This window comes from Coloeus monedula, assembly GCF_965178545.1.
Source record: "Coloeus monedula genome assembly, chromosome: 3".
NCBI lineage: Eukaryota > Metazoa > Chordata > Aves > Passeriformes > Corvidae > Coloeus > Coloeus monedula.
Window position 1 is genome coordinate 49,310,569 of NC_138783.1, and position 11,384 is coordinate 49,321,952.

Sequence of the window (11,384 nt, forward strand, 5' to 3'; positions counted from 1 at the left end):
AGCACTGTGAGTTACTCAAATATTATTGTCAGTGCAGCACAATGTGCACAAGGTTAATGGTCCATTTACACTCTAAAACCAGTAAATGTCAAGACGTTTATGGGTTTTTTTCAACCTAAATGTGGTAACCGCAGACAAGGCTGATACCACATTGTCTATGGTTTCCTTTCACCAGACAGCAGGCAGACATAAAGATTTCTATGGAGCTGACACTGGCACAATCACAACTACACATTTGCTTCAAGATCTGACCATGAACACTCATTGCTCTCAGTCTCAAAGTTCATCTTCCTGATGCCATAGTTTAACTTGGCAGGAAGCTAACTTGGCCATATAGCCACTCACACATTGCTCCTCACTGCCACTCCAGTGGGATAGGGGTGAGAAAAAAAGTAAAATTTGTGGGCCAAGATAAAGACAGTTTCATGGAACAGAAAAGGAAGGGATACCAGTAATAATAATAATAATATACAAAACAAGTGATGCACAATACACTTGCTCACCACCCACAAGAGTGTGCCTAATTCAAGGTTATAAAGTTATTAATAGATAATTATTCTGCTCTGTGGCAGTGTTTTCTGGAATCCTTTTGGTAGCAGCAAGTTGCAGACATACCGTATCTGCCTCTGTGCAGCTTCCAGGTTACAGAGGAAGAGAGGCCCTCAGCTCCATCTGTGGTGCTGCTTTCTAGCTGTCCTGGGCTTTTCTTTCTCCTCTTTCCCTGTAGTAGGAAAACAATTTTGGTTTTGGCACAAGATGAGAAAGTTGTTTGCTTTTGTCTTAACTTCTAACTTTTCTCTAGAAATGTTTGGTCCCTACAGTGTCTCCATCTGCTACCCGTTGCCCAGAGCTGCTGAGTTGCTGGCACAAGACAAGTTTGTGCCTGTTCTGCATGTGCAGACACCAGCAAATCTGCAAACAGTCCACCTTGCTGCTTAGGAAAACAGTCACTAATGAAATTGACGAAGTTCAAGGAAAGGTGTAAAAAGAGCCAGTAAACTGGGGTTGCAGTCATGCTTTAGGAAAGAGAAAAAGAGTTTTGTGCCAGCTGGTGGGAAATTCAGTCACTGAAATCCTATGGGTATGAGAGGAGGAATACATCGAGATAATAAAAAGGAGAGGAGTTAAGTACTTCTAAAATTAAAAAAGAGAAATGTGCAGTGACTCAGGATCACACTGCTGAATTCACGAAAGGTGGTTGGTACTGCAGGGGCTTGGGTCCCTGCAGCTGCCTGGCTGTGTTCAGGCTGGTTTCCAGGCTTTTCCAGGGTGTACCATTGGTGGTCCTCACACTGAGCTGCAGGTGAAGGAGAGGAAGGGGAAATGGGAAGCCTTGAGGCTGGCCATGAGAGCTCCTCCAAGGAGAGCTTCAGGGGACCAGACCGTATTCAGAACCCCCAAGGCAGTAAAAGCACTTGCACTCGGTAAGGATTATGACCTGCTTGTGACAGGAGGAGGGCACTGGGCAGTGCCTGACTTGCTGGGCCAGGGGCTGTGGTGCACCAGCACAGAGCTGGGTGCAGAGCTGTGGTGCCCTGGCTGCCAGTGCAGGGAGGGACTCACTGGTGTCTTTGCTGTCTGTGAGCTCTGTTGTGCTGCTTCAGACGTGGCCAGACACTCCAGGGCACAGCACAGCAGCTCATTGCTCTCAGTACAGCACTTCTTTTGCTCATACAAACCCCAGGGTAAATCACTTCTATAAAGAAATGTTTTGCAGAAACACAAACTCTTTTCAGTGGGAGCTTGCCTGGAGCTGTTCTTCATGCCTAAACTTTCAATCCCACAACATCTTTTTTCCACACAGATGCTCCCAGGTGCACAGGTCTTTCAACTCTGTGCAGGGTCCTGCAGGACTGCTATGTGCTACCAAGGCACTTGCAAACCTGGTTACAAATCTGCTGGGTCCCAGTCAGAGTGGGGAGGCCAGGAGCACAGATGACTTTGGGGTTGTAGGGGAACTGACTGCAGGCAGAGATGGGGCACAAGGAAGAACAGAGCAATACTAACCAGCAGGAAGGGCTGCTTTCTTCAGGCAAACACTTGCAGTACCTCTGCCTTCCTTCAGTGAAGGGTTGCTTCTGCTGGCTAAACCTTCCTGAGGGAACTCTCACCGCTTCACTCTCTAAAACACAGGTGTTAGGAGGCTTGGGACCTTTACATCTAACTTGGCATAGTAAGACACTCACAGGTTTATATAAGAACTGTTTAATGTGAAGCTGTTCTGATCTAAACTTCAGCCAATTTGCAGGCATGCACATCAGAAGCCATATAGCGCCCATCTTTTACCTTCACACATTTAAAGATGCTAAAATCATATAATCATAGAATGATTATATAAAATATTGTATATGTCCACTGTTGAGGTCTGTAGAAGCTACTGATACTGATGCCATGATGATTTTTTGCCTTGTCTTTTATACCCCTGTTATACCTTTTTACAACTTCTGTATTCTTAGTGCTTTTTGCCTGCACTCTTGGACGTGTTTGTTCAGCTGGGAGACCAAACATTTTAGAAGCTTCGTAGGTGGGAATTAGTGTGCCCCAGATCCCAAGGCCCTCTCCAGAACACATTCTGTAAACTAAGATAGAACCATCCAGGGGAAGGTTCCTTGGGGAGTGGGGCTCACTTGAGCCTCTCATTGGGGAATCTTTGATAGATATGCTAATTAGTAAAACCTATAATGTTATACCAGATCTTTTGGGGGTGTGCATTGTGGTGTGCATTGTGATGTGCATCGAGGTGCATTCAACCTGGATGTAGTGCACCTAAGGATCCTTAAAATAAATACCAAGGTAAAATCCCTTTTTCCCTTCTAACCATGTTTGACTTTTGATTTTAAGACCAGGAAAAGGCATCAATACAATAATCTGTTTCTTTGTATGTAGATTTCCTGAAATTGTTTAATATCTGAATGTGTAACTCATATATAATCTGTAAAAAATAAGCACATGCCCATTGCTGACAGTGGATGGGCATTTACAGATCTGAAGTACTCAGGAACTGGGAGATGCCAGTGTTGAAGCTATCACTGCAGCTGTATCTTGTAAACGCTCCAAAGAACAGAGTGTTTCTTACCCCTCTTCCCACCTCCCTCCCTAGGCAGGTTGAGCTTTTTTTCCTTCTCTTTTCTCTTTTCTCTGTGGACTTCCAGAGCTGCTGGTTTTCAACTTGTGCAAGGACTAGCAGGGATGAGCTCTGTGCTTGCTTTTATGTACCTGGCATGCAATCCCTTTGTGTTACCGAGGATACATTTGCTCTTCTCTTCTTAAAAATAAGGAAAGGGGCAGCTGGGGAGAAGGGGTAAGAGAGGATGTTTTGCATTGGGGTTTTTCCCCCGAAGCCTGTGGTGAGGCCTGTGAGAGCACAACTCAAAAATGACAGCAGGAATGCCATATCAGGGGCAGATAAGAAGCACATTGCTTGCAAGGACTAAAAGCCTGTTTGCCCTTATCTCTGTTTTCAGAGCCACTGATGCCCTGTCTTTCTTTGTCCTATTTGCTTAATGTATTGGGAAACTGATGCCGAGCAGCTACACATGTTCCTGTCTTCCCTGGGGCATGTACAGCACAGCCTGCTGTCCCTCCCTCCCTCTATGCTTCCCTCCCTCAGCAGCGTGGGGGGCACAGGCTGTGCTTATTTAACACCCCACTCTCTAGCTGCACATCCCAGGCATCTTCTCAGCAGCTGCCCCCAGGAACATGACTTTGTTATTTATGCTGCTCCCACTCCCATCGCGCTGTGTGAGTCCAGAGCCTGCAGTGGGCTTTCCCTTGGGTGAATGACTCAAGTGCCAGTAAGACCCAGCAGCTGTGCTGGATACTGCCACAGCAGTTTCCACTAGATTAGCCCTGGAGGACTGCCAGTAAGATAGAGGGTCTGGCATGGTGCTCACTGGGCTCTCACATCCCTGCAAGGTGGCCTCAGTCCCTTGCCCTAAAATGACTTGACTTCCAGCCTTCCTCTGAAGCATCTGAGTGGCTCCCACAAAAATAGGAGCAGTTTCTGTAGGAGGGACTGTGGGAAATCACTGGACACAGACTTAAAACATGGCTAGCAACACCACTCTCCATCCCTCAGTGGAAGAGGGCGGGATGTGCTCTAAACACAAGCACAGAGCAGCTCTTGCAAATTATGTGATGGTTGTCCTCTCCTGTGACACTCACCAGTGTCCAGGGTGACACAGCCTGGGCCTGGGCAGTTATCCGCCCAGCAGTGGCTGCTTAAATGCAGCCTCTAGACACACAGATCCAAGTTCCTACTCACCCTCTGGCCAGCATCGTAGTATTGGCCAGGGACCAGAGATCTGAGCAAAGGTGACATAAGGACATGCCTTTTCCATGACGTTCAACAGAAAAGAAAGCCAGAGCATGAAAGTGGGGACAAGGGGTGAGAATTTCAGAAGATCCTTTGAGCTACTTTTCAAGGTCCAAACTTTCTTTAATTTTTTAAAAATTTTATTTAAAGACATCTGAAGTGTGGGATTTTGAAATAAGAAAGCAGTTATTTGAGCTCCTTGATGCCCACAAAGAGGCAGGAATCACCTGTTTGACTCCATGGCAGTGGGTGAACCTACATTTCCTTTTCTATTGGTTACACCTCTGCAGGCACTCTTGCTGGTGCCTGCAGCAGAGAAGGCTGTGTTTGAGTCCTGTGATAGGCTGGCTGCAGGAGGCAGAGATGGAGGCCTGAAGAGAGGGGGTTACAACAGCAGGCGCCATCTGAGTGTCCTGAAAGGGGCAAACAGTTTGCCAATTTCTGGAAAACTCAAAAACGTTTAGAGGACATACATGAGAGTGGATTGGGCTTTTTTTTTCCTTGCAGAAGGAAAGTGTGATGAGATCTGTGACTGCATCTATGAAGAGGTGAACAGGAGTAAGTAAAGTTTTCCCTGACATTGTGTAAGTCTTGTCCCAGGGTCAGATGCATCTGGTGGGAGTTTATACTGCAAGTAACTGTGCCTTTCTGTGGGAGGTTCCTCCCCTGAGACATTCCTGAGGGATTAGTCAGATTTGTATGCCTCAGAAAGAAATGTGTACTATGGCTTCTAGAAAGAAAAGAACAAAATATACCCAGATATAAATATGCACCCAGCAGAGCTGTGGTGCAAGCAGAGGGAGCTGCCCAGCCTGGCTGAGCAGGCTGAGGCTGTCCATGGCTGGCTCTGCCCACCCACAGAGTGTGTGCAAGTCAGACAGAGCTCTAAAAAAATAAATTGTCTGTGCTGTTCAACAGAAAACAAAATTGGGCCTTGAGGGGTGGGAAGTAAGTTTGCAGACAGCACCAAGCTGGGCAGGAGTGTAGATCAGCTGGAGGGCAGGAAGGCTCTGCAGAGAGATCTGGACAGGCTGGATCAAAGGGCTGAGGCCAATTGTGTGAGGTTCAGTGAGACCAAGAGTGTGGTCTTGCGCTTAGATCACAACCCCAGGCAGTGCTGCAGACTGGGGGCAGAGTGGCTGGGAAGCTGCCTGGTGGAAAAGTGTGCTGGTCAACAGCAGCTGAATATGATCCAGAGTGTGCCCAGGTGGCCAAGAAGGCCAATGGCATCCTGGCCTGCATCAGGAGTAGTGTGGCCGGCAGGACCAGGGCAGTGATGGTTCCCCTACACTTGGTACAGGTGGGTCCATACCTTGATTCTTGTGCTCAGTTTTGAGCCCCTCACTACAAGAAGGACATTGAGGGGCTGTCCAGAGAAGGGCAACGGAGCTGGGGAAGGGTCTGGAGCACAAGGCTTATGGGGCAGGATCAGGTTTATGTGTATGGTCTGACCAAGCCAAAGAACCTGGCAAAGAACAAAACAGGAGGACTAACACTGTTTCTTTTGTGTTTCTTCTCTGCTTCCATCCAGCCATGGCTACAAAGGCGATATCCTGTGTGATAGTCACTGTCCTCTCACTCCCCTTACTTCACTTGCTTACAGACGTGACACTATGGTTTGTATCTTGACTTCCAGCTGCAGCTGCCACGAACTTCACACTCCTCTTCCCACTGACTGTGCTGGTGGAAAAGGCAAGTGCTGCTTGGGAAAACAATAAATATCACCCAGCTCCTAACAATCTTTGCAAAACAAACATCAGGAAAGTATTTAAGATAGATTGAAATGGTTGGGTTTTACGGGGTTGCTTCTGCCACTACTTATCTTACAAGCCTCATTTGAAGTGTATTTTAAAAGAAAAACAGAACTGGCTTTGTTCTGAAAATGCCTAAACAGCCTCTGTTAGAGGCCTGCTGGACTTCACGAAGGTTTTGCCCTGAAGTGAAATCTTAGTAAAATCCATCATTCATCAGACTGTTTTGCATTTCAGTGGACTCAGGTTTTCTGGGGTAAAATCTTTCCAGCTTTCTTTGACCAGCCCTATTGAAAGCTGTCAGTGGTGATACCTGATGCCAGCAGTGGCCTTGTGCACCTGTGAAGGGAGCTCTAAGAAATGCTTATCAATGCATTACCACTGCTTCAGAAAAAGATTTATTGCTTTACCTTCAACACAGCAAGGGGGACATCCTGCTGAGTCAACATGATGTGTTTTGTTCACTTAACATCATTTGTTAAAGAAAAGTAATTCTGAATTCTGCAAGGCGAGTAATTCTTAAGTCTTTTAACATTTAAGCAGGCTTGCAGTGGACATACAGGTTTTTTTCTTCCTATGGCTTTCCAAGATGCAGTCACAAGGGGGGTACCCAAGCAATATTTCTATAGGCTTGCATGGCTTGGTTGGGGTCTGGAGCACTGAACCTCATTTCCAGTGGGCCTCAAGGCAGGAGTTAATAGTGGGATGTCCCAACATGTGTTACAGCTCTGTGCTGTATGTGGTGTTTTTTGCAAAAAAAGACCATGCTTACGTGTTTCTTGAAAACTGTGAATTGTTTCTCAGTTTGCAGTGACAACTATTATTCCCTCTCCCTCTGCTTTTATTCCATGAACATGTAGATGCAGATTACTGATTTTGTGGCATCTTAAAGCAAATCTCTTCATCTGGTGACAGTACAACACACCTCTCCTGTGGGGTAAAATCTGCAGGACCTCTGGTCCTGCCACAACACAGTGATCCAAGAGAGCTCTGATTTTTCCCTGATAAGAGGACTTGCTCTAACATTTTTTAGCTACTTTAAGATTGAGTTTTTTTCATTAAATATGGATATTTTATCAATCCCTTCCCTTTTTTTATATTAAAGTTTGAATGAAACTAATAATTTGCTTAGAAGACAAATACCCAGAGAATACTTGAGGTGTAAGACTGATAAAGGCAGTGTGCTAGGGAGCTCTAGTAAATGAACACCTTCGAAGCAGTGGTGGAAGGTTTGGCATCACTGCTTCTAACTAATTTCAGCCCCTCTGTGTTCCCCTCCCAACAGACTCACATTCTGCCATTACTAAGAAATGGTTTTGCCATCACCGTTTGTTATCCTGCAGGTTTCTTCCATTCCTGGAGCCTGCTTGGCTTCACACCTCTCAGTGTGTGTACACTGCATAGAGCCAAGCTTGGCACCGTGTGTGCAACTCCAGACAAAGCACACATGAAAGGAAGGAAGAAAAGCATTTTCTCTCTGAAAAATTGCTGCTGACATGCTTCCAGCCATTCTGGGTTTGATACAGGCTTCCACATGATGCAGTGCATGTCCATTAAAACGCTTGTGCTGTGCTATCACAGACTGTGAATTGCTGGTTAATCACACCACCAGCCTGGATGTCCATCTCAGTCCAAGATCAACTTCCCCATGGGACTGATGGCAATGGATGTGTGCATGCTGACAGCACCACATATCACATCCTTGGGAATTCAGAGCAGGAGCCACCAGAGTGTAGGTGGTGCAACTTGCTCCAGCCTAGATAAACTCTTTGAGGGGCTGTATGTATGTGTGCATATTTGAGCAAACACGGTAAGAAAAAATAAGGATTTAAATGAGCAGTGTCCTGCACCATATAACAATAAACCAAACAAACCAAAATCCCTTCTTCTCTCCCACATTAATCTCATTTCTCCTCTTGTTCATTCTCACAAATCTGTCCCTGGTATTGCAGTGACTTGTTTACAGCATGGCAAAGTTTGCCCCTGTGTAGCATTTCAAGTAAAGCAATTTAATGGCCCATTGGCTAAACGCTGACTAACCTACTTTGAATTCATGGGAGGTAAGGATTGAGCATAATCTCAGCAAGGATTTTGGCATAGCATCCTGTGACACTCACATCCTTGCAGGTTTAGTGGGAGCTATTTACCCATGTGGGGCTGTTTCATGCTCTGCATGAAAACTATTTTAACATTTTGTTGCATTGAAACAGCATTACTGAGGCCCTTACTCAGTTTTCACTTGTCAGGCTTTGTGTTTGGCCCTGCACAAAGTGTGGCCTCTGTGATGCCATTTAGCAACATCCTCTCTATTGACCTCTGTGTATGATTAGGAATTGTATGGGATGGTACTGATGCATTCCCTATTTTGCTGCAGATAGGTATCACAGGTAAGCACACACAAACAGTTACTGTGTAAGTATGGTCTTTCATAGCTCAGTTTGGGCTGGAAATATCCAAAAGCACACAGGCCTACAGCCAGCTGCTTTTCAATAGCAATGTGATTGGGTTACTTAACCACCATCCCCTCTGGCAGCACAGGAACCTCAGCTCTGACCTAACAGCAGGCAGTGCAAGGCAGTGATGCTGTCACAGGGTGCCTGCATCTCTGGATCTCTCCTCAGGGACCTGTGGATCTCTGTGCTGTTCTGCCTCGGCTTTGATAGATCAGAGGTGATGTGCAAAGAGAGTCCTGCTGTCCCTGCCTGTGGATGGCACAGCTCATCCCTGGAGTCTGCCTGGAGAACACAGGGGTAAGTAATGCTAAGGGCTAAGCAAGTGGCACACAGCAGCAGGTGCAGAGGGAAGGAATACATGCAGGAAGCCAGCGTGGCCCTTCCTAACCACCCTCCTGCTGGAGCCATGGGTGGGTGAGCCCATACAGCTTGGACTTAGGGGCCACACTTTGTGTTTAGACCTATACTTTCCTTTTGCCTCTTCTGCTTGTCTTCACCTGTATTTTAAATCACTAGGGGCTACAGGTGACAGGATGAGGTGTCTCCATTCCCCAGGGGGTGCCTTTGGGCTTTTTCTATTTTTTTACGTTCTGAGGAGGAAAAACATGGTCAAAAAATTTTACTTTCTTCAGCCAGAAGAACTATAGGCTACTTTGTAAGACATCCCAAAACCTAAAATTGCAGATGTTAAGAGGTTTTATTAATGCCTGCTATGCCTTTTAAACAAAAACAAAATATGGAAATTTTATGCTAAAGTTCTGTTTTGTTCTATTCAGTTTTGCCTCCTTCACCACTTTTGAAAGTCAGCTGAAAGCTCTCCAAATTAACATTTTCTGAAACCAATACCAGTTTGGGGGAACTGATCAAGGTTCATGGAATAAACAAACATGTTACCTCTTTTTGGAATATCTTTCAAAGAGCTGTGCTGTGGCTTAATCACAGGGAGACACAAAGCATAAATATATGCATAGAACACAAACATTATCTGTACCAGAGCAGTAGACACCCTGACAATCAGATGCTCTGCTGTAACAGCAAAGTTAAAAACTCCACTCAAATTTAGCAACTCACCTGCCAGTCCAGTGACTTCATCTGCAGAGCTAACCAGCACTCCTAATTCACAGGAATAAAGAGCCAACATGATAAATGAGAACATTATGAATGATGCAAGTATGTTTGGTACTCCAGAGAAATTATCTTTTTTGGGCTCCATCATTTGCAACACACACACCGGTTTTTTTGTAAAACCTATTACAAAATGGGAGCAGTAAATAATAAAAGGAATATTTCACTGAGGGGCAAGGTACCTGACCAAGCATTAAAACGTAGCATTTGGACTTCATTAGTAGCCAGTCTATGTAGTGTTAGTCTATCAAAACATGCTACATCAAACCTGTGTGGAACAGGTTATACAATAGATAAATTTTAGGATTTTACCCTTTTTCATTATTTATTTTGTCCTTATCTTTTTGTGGTTCTAAGCTTTTCTTGGCTTAAAATATTTTTTAAAAAATTTCTTTTTTAAAAAACGTTTCTCTGTGCATGATCTCACAGTTCTTCATTCCACTAAAGCTTTTGGAAAAAAACAATGGCAAAGGAAAACACACCACTTATGAAAAGTATCATGTATTTTACATAAATTTTAGTCATCTAAGACTCAGAATTGGACCAAGATTGAATTTTAGGCAATCTGATGTGTGTTGTGAGTGTATAAACTTTATTTTAAAGACAGAGTTAACTCACAAGACTATTATGTTGGGAAGACAAAGGCAGTTAAGGAATGCTTATATATGTAACTAAGGTTAATAATGACCCAATAAGACAATCTGATTAAATCCTTTTTGAGTGTTTTCCACTGACATCACCTTAAACATTTTTAGTGGGGCATTTGAGTTTCTGAATAAGAAAGAAATGTTTGTATTTATAAAACACTTTTCTAGGATATGTCAAGAGTCACAAGAATTTCAGAACACAGCTTGAGAAGAGCTGTGCCTCAAAAATAAAACTACACTGAATACCCATGTAAATTCTCCCTATTAGGAATGCTACTATAGCAAAGCAATTGTAAAGAGTTGGATAAAATTGGGAACTCTGATAAACACATATGTGAATGTAACACCACACAGCATCAAAAATCCTTTATGAAACGAATTGCAAAAGCTTTCCTTAGAGGAATTAAGTTATCATTTTCTCTCTTTCCAAAAGAAGAATCAAACCTTTGCGCACTATCTTAAATTTTTCTATTATTTGTGCAGTGTCAGTAAAACATTAAGGCCATGACACCCTTGTGCCAGTGATATTAAACTGCCCAGTAACCTCTGCCTTGTGGTGCAGCATGTTCTTCTGATATGTTGCCAGCATGAAGGGAATGGCCATCCTGAGCCTCCTCACCTCCCTGCAACTGATGCTGAGATCAAAGTAAAACTGGTACACAGGATTTCCACATGTGTCTGGTAAAAGGTATACTAGAAAGAAAAGTCATTAAATGGGGGAAAGGGAGAGAAGTATCACTCATCTGTTCTTGTTTTCCTTCTCCCTTCCCTCAGGGTAAAGCCCAAGCACTGCAAAGCTTTAAATAAGCCACTTAATCGTAAGGGATTAATCACTTGCCCCACCATTAGCTGGTATGAAATAGTTAACACTGCAGAAATCTGAAAAAAAATCCACTCCAGATTCGTCTGTTCTCACTGCAGACTTTTTATGAAAGTTTATTAGAGGAAAATTAGAGCAGCACCTTCTAGAGAGGTATCTGAACACGTAGGAACCTATCAGGACCAGAAAAGCTTTTTCTTGTAGATTCAGGACTAGTTCTTCTGACAGAATTCTACTTCAAATGTCTCTACAAACTTTCCTGATTAAGATAAG